Source organism: Haliaeetus leucocephalus, unplaced genomic scaffold (genome assembly GCF_000737465.1).
Source record: "Haliaeetus leucocephalus isolate CR32 unplaced genomic scaffold, Haliaeetus_leucocephalus-4.0 Scaffold450, whole genome shotgun sequence".
Taxonomy (NCBI): Eukaryota; Metazoa; Chordata; class Aves; order Accipitriformes; family Accipitridae; genus Haliaeetus; species Haliaeetus leucocephalus.
The window spans coordinates 3,224,438-3,237,119 of record NW_010972886.1 but is presented as its reverse complement, the minus strand read 5'-3'; positions in this window follow the sequence as shown (position 1 = coordinate 3,237,119).

The window sequence follows — 12,682 nt, the reverse complement described above, 5'->3', positions numbered from 1 at the left end:
CCAGGACAGCAAAGTGTCAAAAAGACTTTCAATTTCCGAGGCCAGCAATTTAAGACGTTCTCTACCTAAGTCTAAGAGTATTTTTAAAATTCCATTGGGGCGGGGGTGGGAGAGCCTACTGTTATAATCACGTACTCTAGAATGGCAACTCCAGCCTTCAATTATCAGAAATATTTGTGTTGACACAACCACATACCAAAACCAAAAAACCCCAAATGCTTCTAGGTGTTCAGAGCAGACACTGCAACTGCTTCTTGTAACACTAAGACTCCTCTTCACCAAACTGCTCTTCTGCACTTTCGTGCCTAACTCAAACAAATGCCACCTCACCTAATAAAGAACTTGGATTGCACTCTAAACCTTATGTACTTGCATACGCATTCATGAAAAACCTCCACCCTGAGTAGACCAGTTCATATGTAGAGTATCTCCCTTAAGAAAACAGCTCTCTACCATTTCAAATCTCAAATAATTTGCTAAGAAATGCAAACAGCGTGTTCAGCTTTGCTGTGGTATGCAAACTAACAGAGAGATGTTTGTTCAGCAGCTACGAGCAACCATAAGGCACCCTCTTGGCAAGATGGGTGAAAGTTCAGCAAGATGTTTGCAGGAAATTTAACAATCATAGCTAGAATAATGTACAGTTGCTTAGATAATTTCTAACAATAGGTGTGAAAAGTGACACCTACAAATGTAAAATACTAATGCAGGGTCCACCAGAAGATTTACAGAAATACTTTTCTATGCTAATTTAGTTAAGTGACTTGAAGGAGAAATGCGAACTGTAGACTAAGGCAGAAAATAGCAGAACACGGCAGAAAATGCAGCTTCCAGGCCAACTGAAATCTGCAAAGGCTCCTTCTTCTATATTAAAGCCTTACAACATAACAAAATAAACACAAAAATTGGTGTTCCAAATGCCAGACTAATTTGTAAACCAGAAACACGCATCTGCTGCCCCTTCCTGGGAGCCAATAGCTCACCAAGAGAATGGATGGACAGAGAGATGACTCTTACTATGGTCTGCTCTTCTCCTGGAGCTATATAACCCCTCATGATGCTGTCTTTCTATTACCCAGGTCCAGAGAAGACTGAGCAAAGGGCTTACTCTGAGCCCTAAGACTCCAACAATTGCGTTACATCCTGAACAGCTGAAGTGTAAGACATGTCGCCTCTGAGGTACTGGCCTCCTCTTTTTGTCTTTGCCTTCTGCTTAACAGTCTAACTTGGCTAACCAATGCCTTGGGCAGAACCACTGTCAGCGTGCCACCAGAAAGGTAGTGATTTTTGCAAATCTTGTTCTTCCTACTAGCTTCTGCAGAGTTGGATTGCACAATAGGGTCAGCCCAAGAGTAGGCAGCCACATCAATGAACTGTACTGCTCTTTCCACTTACTCTATGCACATTTATCTTGTTTTCATCAGCAAACGAGGATAACTTTTTTTTAAAAAAAAGAAAAAAGAAAAAGAGATACTTATTATATTTAATACCATCTAAAAGCTGGCAGAAGACATTCCTAAAGTTCTTACACTTAAAGGGAAAAAGAATAAAGAGTATCATTAATCTTTGATTTCTGCACTGCAAACATTTCATGTTAATGCCTTCTTTCTCCTGAATCTTTGATGAAAATTTCAGAGAAAGTTAACACTTATTATTACAGGATAGGAGCACTTCAGATATCCCTATTCAAAGCACACACATTACCCATTTTGGTGAGGTTTCATGACCATTTTAAACAAAGAGCTGGCTGACACCAAGAGAAGCAGCATTTACCCTCCTCTAGGCCCTGAGTTTGTACTCCTCCCCATGCTGACAATGTTGCTCACGGGACTGAGATCAGATGGACCAAGGAAACAACCTTGTTAAAACCAGGTTGCTTCCATGCCTTTTTTCTTCCAACACTCTTAGCTGCAGATGCTCACAGTGGAAACTGGTCAGCCTGGGCAGATGGGTAAGCAGAGTGGGTTTAGGGGGTTCTGAAACCAGAAGAAGCCTTGAGGCAGAAACAGGACTGCTGGGGAGTGTAGCACAGCCTGCTTGAGCTCTCCTGAAGTGAGACAGGGCTCGATAGTTTGCTGAATTTGACAGCAGGTCAATGCAATACATGCAGAGAAGCTGATATCACCTTGTTCGCACCAGACTAATTCAAACCCACCCTACACCTAAAAGGAAGGTTACAGAATATGGCTTCTCTGTATTTCACAGATTTAAGAAAGCCTCTGCCCCAAGCTTTCAGTCATGGCCTAATTCCACACCCATTAAATTCAAAAGTTTTTGTCTCATCTTCAAAGACCTCTGCAGGTCTGTTCTGAGCAGTACCACGTCCCTGTTTCTCTGACAAGTCATATCCCCAGCTTAGGATATGTTTTCTCCAAAAATCAATTTTCTCCTCCATCAACAGAACCAATTACTACATACTGGACACCTGTCTGAAGACAGAAGTTTCACAAAAGGCACAGTGAGGCTGGGAAATCATGCCTATTACTCATGAAGACACAAAAGGAAAGGAAGATACATTCAGAGCCTGAGTTTACAGGCCTGAACAGGTAAAATATTTCACTTCATAAAACCAAATTTCAACAGAACTTAATTAATAATACACTGTGAACAACACAATACTTGTAATAATTTTTTCCCATTTCAAGTCTAAGTTTTTATCTTCATTTTTTTCCTCAAATAATTGTTCATTAGTGCTAGACTGCAGTAATGTTAAATAACTTAAATGCCATTCCTGGAGGATGTGATATTACTCTCTTCCTTCTGTTCTTTCTGCATAATTACTTCCCACAAAGCTTCTCCTGCTAGTTTTCACCTTCTGAACTGTTTCCTATTTGAGCCTACTGTTATGTTTAATTTCTGATACAGAAATATTTAGAGGATTTGTTTCAGTTCTGAGGATAGTATTGCACAGATACATGTAAATGCAGAACTTGTAATATTTTAACTTTAAAAGGTATATGAATTTATGGACTTACTTTATTCTAACATGCACAAACTATAATAATGAGTTTTAATTTCCAATCTTTATTATTCATCTATCTGTAGATATCACAGAAATGGATCTTGGGGGAAAAAAAAAAGAAAAAAAAAAGACAATCATTCCCTATGCTCCTCTTAAACTGGAGTCCATTTCATTTATTGCATACAAAATTTGCAAAATTTGATCTTTGTTATAAGCTTTAGCTTCCCTAGCTAACCATTCAAGAGTGGAACTAGATTGTTCCCTTATGCAACATCATGTTTGCAATGTATGTTAGACCTACCTTCACATAGAAAATGTTCTAGGTAGAGTCTTACAGCATCCTATCACCATGGTGCTATACAAATGAATTAAAAAAAAAAAAAAAAAGGCATGCACACACCCCATTACATAGACTCTGAACACACTAAGTAACCCAAACAATGTAGTTTTCAAAACTACAATTCAGTCAAACCATTTTGCACAAGTTTTGAAACATCTAGTCTGTTTGAAAAAGCTAAGATCACCTAAGGAGCTTAGTAGCACATATCTCATGAAACTCCATCTAGCTGCAGCATGTTGGCTTTTACTCAATAGTCACTTACGTACATACTCTAATGATCATATCAAGACAAGCCACTGCTGTGTGGAAAGACTTCCACAGATCCTGAGATCATTTGGATCTTTTGTGCCTGGAATCTGCTTACAGTGGCAACCCAGCATGAAAAGGCTCTTTAGTTTTCTACTGAAAATAAAGCACTTCCTGAAGGATACAAGAAATTAAGAAAAGCAAAGAATAAAAAAATCCCAACTTTCTTAACTGATGTCACTGGAATATTAATTTGCCTATAAAAGACATAGATATTGTTTGTTCTTTCTGTCATTGATGTAAATGGTTAGACCTTCTTGGGGCATTATTTGTGGTGGTTTCCATAGGCTTCAGCCTGTCATGTTGTTTAGAAAAAGTAATGAAATAGTATATTTGAATTTTCAAGACTAAATTCAGGAAGAGAAAGGCTGAAAACATTTTTATGTTTTGGTATGTAAAAGAGTTAACTTTCACATACACTCTCACTACTGGGAAGACAATCAGAATGTTAAACCTCTGGATAGAACACTGATCTTCAACTTTCTGCTCCTCAAAGAAGGGACAATAAAATCATACTTTTTGACAAGAAAAGACAACTCAATAACAGAAACGCACATTAATGATGGATTACCAAGGCAAATAGAAATGTCAGACTGGAATAAATTATAACAAAATAAATAGGTCTGATTTCAAACAAATATAAAAGCTATGTCTTTCCATCACCTTTAAGTTACAGGCAAAAGCAGCAGAAAATATACACCCATATTAACATGAGGAAGCTACTAATTTTATGCTTGGACCAAGTATTTCATTAGTACATAAAAGCATGATTTACAATACATCTGTTTTCTGAGAAAAAGTGTAGTATCTATTTTCATTAATTTAACTTTTTCCACAGATAGGGAAATAAAAAAAAAATTAAAAGCAGGAAATGATTAAGTACTAATTCCTACATTTTCTCTTATTAGATAATCAAAGGAGACTATTTCCTTTGTTTTCACTGCTTCCTGTATGCACTACTGACATTCTTGCATGAACTTAAGGTCTCAGTTTTTGCCATCTGCAAGGTAGGTATATACAGTGACATAAGTTAGTGTTCTTAGCTATCTGATGATATCTTCAGGAAAAATAAAAAGTTTAAAATAACATCTTTTTATTTCATTCTCATGTCCCTGTTTATGAATTTGCAGAAACTTCTTTCCTGCTACCCCAGACAGAAATTAACAAATTGTAGTCTAGGGTAAAACTTGAAGTTTACTCAAGGGTTAAAAATGCCTACTCTAGGGTAAAAATTAGGGATATTAAGCCCTATTCTGAATACATAAGTGTGCTTCTAGAAGCACAATAAGCTGTGTTTCATAGAGACACATATATCAAATGCCTTGCTGATAGAAGGAATCAGCAGAAGAGCCTACAGGAAATGGAAGATACCTCTAAAAGGTCCAATCAACTTGGAAGAGCAGCCAATTTGCAGCATGTAGAAGGGGAAAATACCCACTTTTATGATGGTTCTTCCAGAAGCTATACTAAGAGCTATGCCCGGTCCTGAGCCAATGCTGGACTCCAGTACAGGTACAGTCCAATGAAAAGGCTTTTTCTTGGGGCTGAGCCTTAACAACTTCACAATACTTCTCTCCCTCATAATAACACACATTGTCTGACAACATGCAAGAATCATTCAAAGAAACCTTGGTTGTCATTCAAATAGTATCTGTATGCTGCAAGCTTAAGTAGTGTAGGAACATTTACATTAAAACTAGAAATTATAAAGAAAAGTCACAACCTCGTCCTTGTTCTATCTCATTACTTAGTACGATCTATAATTTTGAAGACAGTCATGTGATACAAGGGCACAAAATTAGAGCATAAAAACAAGATTTAGAAATTGAGCCCTGGACATGCTGTTAATACCTTCTGCTTGTTTGCAAACTAGTAATGCTAGATTAGATTACAAAGCAACATAATTAAGACTATACTTCTGGCACCTCTGAAGTGAATAACAGAACAAAAGAAAACAAGGTCAGTCAAGAAAGAAACATTCCAATATTAAGAGACATGTAAGACTTGAAACCAATCAATTTTACACTAGAATTAACGAATTTAATGTGGGAGATCTTAACTGCAAACCATGCACATGTCTTTTGTGGAAATCATTTTGTAGTTTCTTTCCCCAGTCATGCACAGAGAGCCATTCTTTGCAGAGGTTTTAGGCTGTAAGGAAGGGGGAGCATGCATTAAGTGTCAAAGCCTCTATTTTCTGTTTATCCACATGAAGCAAAGGGAGGTATCCCCAGCTCTTCTTTTGCTGCCCCTTCTGCTGCCTCTTCACTTTAGTCCTTTTCCTTCTGGTTTACCACCTATATAAAGGCAGGTTACTCTAGCACCACCCTTTCTCAATCTGCCTTTTGCATCCACCTTGGATGGACAGCTTACCTGAGTAAAGATCCTATAGCCTTTGTCAGTCTTTCCAGCCTTTATCTTTTCTGACTTTATAGCACCGACCTCAGCAATAGCTTTCTCCTCTGACCGCTGTTTCACCTTTCCTCACTGCCAGCTCCGCACTGTCCAAGACTGTGATCGCCTCCTTGCTGCATTAGCAGAAAAATGGATCAGTGATGCTTTAACCATACCTAAAAATGGGGACGTTCCATCAGGCCACAGAAATGGCTGACTGAATGAATTAAAAGGTGAACTTCAGAGTTGTAATTAAAGCTGAAGTTAATGTTAGATTCTCTAAGCCAACCCTTCCCCAGTAACCATGCTCTGAGGGACATTTGGCACAGAAATTTTTAAACTAATCTTCCTTAAAAATTGTTTGCTTGTCTTATAAACCCTTCTGACACTCAAGTCCTCTGAGAACATCCCAAAATGATTCATATGCTGGGGTCACTGATTCCCAGTTTCTGTGGGGCTTCTGACTGTGGAAATGTCAGCTAAAGTTCTGTCCCCAGCTGCCAGAGAACAGAATATGCCAGAAGGAATTCACTGACAGAAAAAAAAAGTACTTTTTATTAATGTGATGTTTTGCCAATGATAATTTTCAAATGGGAGAGGAATTTGTATCATAGTGTGATCTTTAAAATACTATTTTAATGCTTATGCATTGTAAGTATTAAGAATTTAATGGTTTTAGCCAACCTGAAACTCAGACGTATTCTAAAACCTAAGATTAATAACACATTTCCTTAAAGGAAGAGTTAAGTCAGATGGCAGGATTACCATCTTTTGTTCCCAATGCCAGAAACTAAATGAGCCATATGTCCTTGTCAGGATGCTAATTGTGATAAAAAAAGGTCAGTGTAGCATAGATAAAACATGCATGGATGTAAGACTTAAAATGGTTCTCTCAAGAATCAGAGACTGAGATACTGTGAAGTGAAAACAAGAAATCCCCAACTCTTCCTCTTTGCTAGGCCACTACCTAAGGCTATCAGAATGAAACCCATATTAAAATCCTAGTAACTTTCCCTGTTGAAAAACACATTTTGATTTTTCTTTCCAGTCACGGAGAACCAGGTCTATGCTAATAAATGGAACGTGCCTAGACACCAACTGCCATGGAACAACTTTCAACTGTACTACTAAACTTCTACCCTCCAAAATGGCGACAGTACTCAATCAACACATGAGGAAAAGCCCATGGGCCTCCCCTGCCAATTCCCAAGCCTTGTCTGGGAATCAGCAAGACAGATAGTTGGCTGGAGCCAAAACCCTGCCAGGATCCATCATAACAGTTTAACAGCAAGAACAATTGAGTTTCGGCACCAGGGAATGCTCTTCAGTGCTGTTTAATTTGCCCGCACAGATACAATCAATATGGCAGAGTTAAGGGTGACACCCCCCTACTGAAAACGCAGAAGGTTTTGTTAAACTTTTCCAGTGTGACTAGGCCACCTACCATGTTTGCCTTCACATACAACTCAGTTCTGACATGTGTCTCACACAGCCTACAGTGCCAAACACAGCCAGTCAGCCCGACACATGCGAAGGAGCCATAGTACTGAGCTGGAGCCAGAAGTGTGGCAGCTCCCTTCACTCTGTCCTCTAGGAGCAGCCCCATTTGACAGCTATCACCCTCACCTACCACCACCTTTCTTGGGATTCCCATCTTGCATGACCCAAGAGGGTTGGTCTCACACAAAGAGATCTGGTATTCATATTTTAAAGAGCAGACATTAACTTCATGCAGAGGCACTGTCGGAAAGAGTGCTAGCAGAAACATCACAAAATGCAAACATGATTACTAAAGAGCAGGTGACACATCAGAAGCATTAGTTATAGACTCAAGTAAAGATTACCCTAATAATCCTTTAAAGGTCTGAATGTGCATATCAACAAGTAATATACACATTACCAAACGGTCAGGGGAATAAAACACTTGAAGCATGGCTCCTAAGCAATTCCTTTATTTCTGCTCATATGAAAAGGCAAGTCTAAGAATAAAGCTAAAAACCCAAAAATCAATACAACTTATTAGTCATGGCAAACATGAATTGCACAGAAAAAAGCCAAAGAATTCATCTTTCAGAAGTGTTGGGATGGCATTTCAAAAAACAATGCCTTTCCTACAGTGAAGGAACTAAAAAAATCTTTCCTTCATGATGGGGTGATTAGCTGAAATAGCATACGTGTCCCTGTGTGCCTTCTACATTTTCTAAAGAAAGTTTCAAAACTAGACATGAATACACTAAGGTAAAAGGGGCATTTTTGTAGAAGCCTTTTTATTGTTTTCAATTAGGTAGCATAACGTGATCCTCAAGAAACAGCAGATACCGACAGTCCCACCACACATATGCTGTATGTATCCAGACAACAAAAATGACAACACTCATCTTTGCTACTCTCTAAACTCTCATTAAAAAGAGAAGAGGTAGACACCAAAGTGTGGTAAGTAGAATAAGACTGCTAAAATACCACTGCTAGGTGCAAGCAAATCCTCAAGAGTGCAGAGCACATACTGACCCATTATACCACAATGAAAACCACATCTATCACAGCACCCCAAACTTGAAAAAAATTAAAGCTTGAGAGTAAACAAAAGGGGAAAAAAAATAGGTCTTAAATCAACGCTCCTGTAACATCAGAATATTGCCCAATAAACAAACATAATCATTATTAAACTAGTATTCCACATGATCTCAACAGAAGGGTCAAACAACTTAATTTTCATGAAAAGATGGATAATATGACCTCCTGCTGTTCAAGTTGCTGAAAGTACCAGCTCTACACTTACAGAACTGAACACTGTCTTTTGGGGGGAGGGGGGAAGAGAATAATTTCACTTGAGGTATTACTGAAATTCTCAACTTCTGCTTAAAAGGAAGCCTTTGCTAAACTTGACAGATCCCCTAAATCAAAAGGAGAGGAATTAAGTTTAAATCCAACTTAATTCTAAAAAAAAAAAATAATAAAAAAATCCTTCCTTCAGTTGCTTTACTGTTGCATGGATGATGTCCCAGTATTAACAAAATCCAACTCTAATTTTCAGTGAGACACATTTATGTAACAACATTATACAACTTGATTTTTAAGACAGACAGCTTAGGCATTTCTTTGCTATGGTTCACATGACACGAGTGACTGATTATCTAGGTTCTGCACTAAAAAAACCTCCAAAGCTTGCATGCCATTGTAAAAATCATTGCTTTGCTGTACTGGAATAGAATCTCAGGAGACAGCTCCTAAATCATAATGTTAGCAGACAAATATACAGAAGAAAGTACAACGCAACTTTCAGTTTTCTTGTTAATGCAAAATAATTCTTCATGTGAGAAAACACAATACACTCATATATCAAAGGGACATGCAGAACTCTCCCATTTAGGAATGAAGGATTCCATGTCAACTTAAAAAAAAACCCTACAGTTTGATGTCACTTTTAAAATATGTCACAGCCTGAAAAAGGATCACAGGCCAGCAGGAGAGCACCTGAAGAGCTGCATGAAGGAATTCCAGCCAGTAAGTCAGCTTCATCAGGGGCCCAACTTAAATGTCTCTGTGCAAACACACACAGCATGGGGAATAAACAAGAGGAGTTAGAGGCAGATGCACGCCTGCAGGGCTATGATCTTACTGGCATCACGCAGATGTGGTGGGATGGTTCCTATGACTGGAGTGTTGGAAAGGAAGGATACAGGCTTTTTAGGAAGAACAGGCAGGGGAGATGAGGAGGGTGTGTCACCCTCTATGTCAATGGCCAGCTGGAGCACATGGAGCTCTGCCTGGAGATGGATGAGAAGCCGACCAAGAGCTTATGGGTCAGGATTAAAGGGAGAGCAGGGACAGGTGACATTATACTGGGGGTCTGGTACAGGCCACCCAACCAGGAAGACTAGGCAGATGATACCCTCTATAGGCAGATAGAAGCAGCTTCACATTCACAAGCCCTGGTCCTCATAGGGGACTTCAACCACCCCAATATCTGTTGGAAGGACAAGACAGCAGGGCATAAGCAATGCAGGCACCCCTGGAACACGCTGATGACAACTTCCTTCTCCAAGTGATAGAGGAGCCAACAAGGAGAGGTGCTATGCTGGACCTTGTTCTCACCAATAAGGAGGGCCTAGTGGAGAATGTGAAGGTCAAGGGCAGCCTTGGCTGCAGTGACCATGAAATGGTGGAGCTCAAGATCCTTAAGGCAGCGAGGAGGGCACACAGCAAGCTCGCTACCCTGGACTTCAGGACAACAGACTTTCACCTCTTCAGGGATCTGCTTGGTAGAGTACCATGGGATACAGCCCTGAAGGGAAGGGTGGCCCAAGAAAGCTGGTTAATATTCAAGCATAACCTCCTACAAGCTCAGGAGCCTTGCATCCCAACAAAGAGGAAGTCAGGCAAAAATGACAGACAAAAAGGAAGCCTAAGAGAGGGTGGAAGCAAGGACAGGTAGCCTGGGAGGAATACAGAGAAATTGTGTGAGCAGCCAGGGATCAGGTCAGGAAAGCTAAAGCCCTGATAGAATTAAATCTGGCCAGGGACGTCAAGGGCAACAAGAAAAGCTTCTACGGGTAGGTTGGTGATAAGAGGAAAACTAGAGAAAATGTGGGCCCTCTCAAGAAGGAAACAGGAGACCTGGTTACCTGGGACATGGAGAAGGCTGAGGTACTCAATGACTTTTTTGCCTCAGTCTTCACCTGCAAGTGCTCCAGCCACACCACCCAAGTCGCAGAAAGCAAAGGCAGGGACTGGGAGAATGAAGAACCACCTACCGTAGGAGAAGATCAGGTCTGAGACCATCTAAGGAACCTGAAGGTGCACAAGGCCATGGTACCTGATGAGATGCATCTGCGGGTCCTGAGGGAACTGGCAGATGAAGTGGCTAAGCTACTATCCATCATAAAGGGAAAAGGATGCCATCTAAGAGGACCTTGACAGGCTTAAGAGGTGGGCCCATGAGAACCTCATGAACTTCAACAAGGCCAAGTGCAAGGTCCTGCACATGGGTCAGGGCAATCCCAAGCACAAATACAGGCTGGGCGATGAGTGGATTGAGAGCAGTCCTGAGGAGAAGGACTGGGGGGTATTAGTGGATGAAAGACTGAAAATGAGCCAGCAGTGTGTGTTTGCAGCCCAGAAAGCCAGTCTCGTTCTGGGCTGCATCAAGAGAAGCGTGACCAGCAGGTCGAGGGAGGTGATTCTGCCCCTCTACTCAGCTCTCGTGAGACCCCACCTGGAGTGCTGTGTTCAGCTCTGGGGCCCCCAACATAAGACAGACATGGACCTCTTGGAGCGGGTCCAGAGGAGGACCACAGAGATGATTGGGTTCTGGAGCCCCTCCCCTATGAAGACAGGCCGAGAGAGTTGAGGTTGTTTAGCCTGGAGAAGAGAAGGCTCTGGGGAGACCTTATAGCAGCCTTCCAGTACCTAAAGGGGGCCTACAGGAAAGATGGGGAGGGACTCCTTATCAGGGAGTGTAATGATAGGACGATAGGTAATGGTTTTAAACTGAAAGAGCGTAGATTTCGATTAGATGTAAGGAAGAAATTCTTTACTGCGAGGGTGGTGAGGCACTGGAAGAGGTTGCCCAGAGAAGTTGTGGATGCCCCATCCCTGGCAGTGTTCAAGGCCAGGTTGGATGGGGCTTTGAGCAACCTGGTCTAGTGGAAGGTGTCCCTGCCCATGGCAGAGGGGTTGGAACTGGATGATCTTTAAGGTACTGTTGTTTTAACCCCAGGCCAGCAATTAAGCTCCACACAGATGCTCACTGTGTAAATAAACCCAAAACATAACACTATACCAGCTACTAGAAAGAAAATTAACTCTATCCCAGCCAAAACCATGACAGGTCCCTTTCAACCCAAACCATTCTATGATAAAATGACACATTTCTCAATGGAATTCATGTCCTTCCAGTAACAAATATTCATTTATCAATAGCTAGAAAAATCAGAGTTCAGGAAAACTGAAAGCATCAGAGGAAAGCATCTCTCTCTGCACTTGAGTAAAGCACTGTTACTACACAAGGATCAAACCTGAAAAAAGAATAAATTCAAGACATGGAAGTGTCATCTATGATGAATTAATTAAAATGGGCCAGTAACCTCCATTTGCTCTTGAACCTGAAGAAACTTAGCCTAGACATACCATCAACCTCAACTCCAGGGGCAGCTTTTTAGGGATTGGCAAACATCCTGTCATGTTTTCCCTTGAGCAAGCCAAACGAAAGCTTTCCTTTTCCCCTCCAAAACAACCCTAGTGATTCATGCATGGCTAGTACAATGTTATAAGGTGCTGAAAAGAAGGAAGGATATTAATGCTATTAAGACCCAGATGGCAATAAATCATGGCTCTATAGGTTAGAAAAAGCAGCATAACTCTGGGTGGAGTTATGATACAGTTTTATAAACTTAAGAGAAGCTAGAAAGTGGAAGTAAAGTACTTCTGTTTCTCAAGCCATAAGAACAATGTAGCATCCAAAGAAATCATGGTGAACATGTAAAAAAATAACAGAAAATACTTGTGCTCCCCAACCTCCCAATTGCCACAGAATGTTGTGGCAGCCAAACATATAAATAGTTTTCAGAAAGCCATCAATTTTGCTTCACATAATTCTATAATTTTCTCACCATGACACTCAGTATACTGCCCATCACTAGCCGCTTGTTAAGTAACCTTCACCTTCACTATTCACTTGA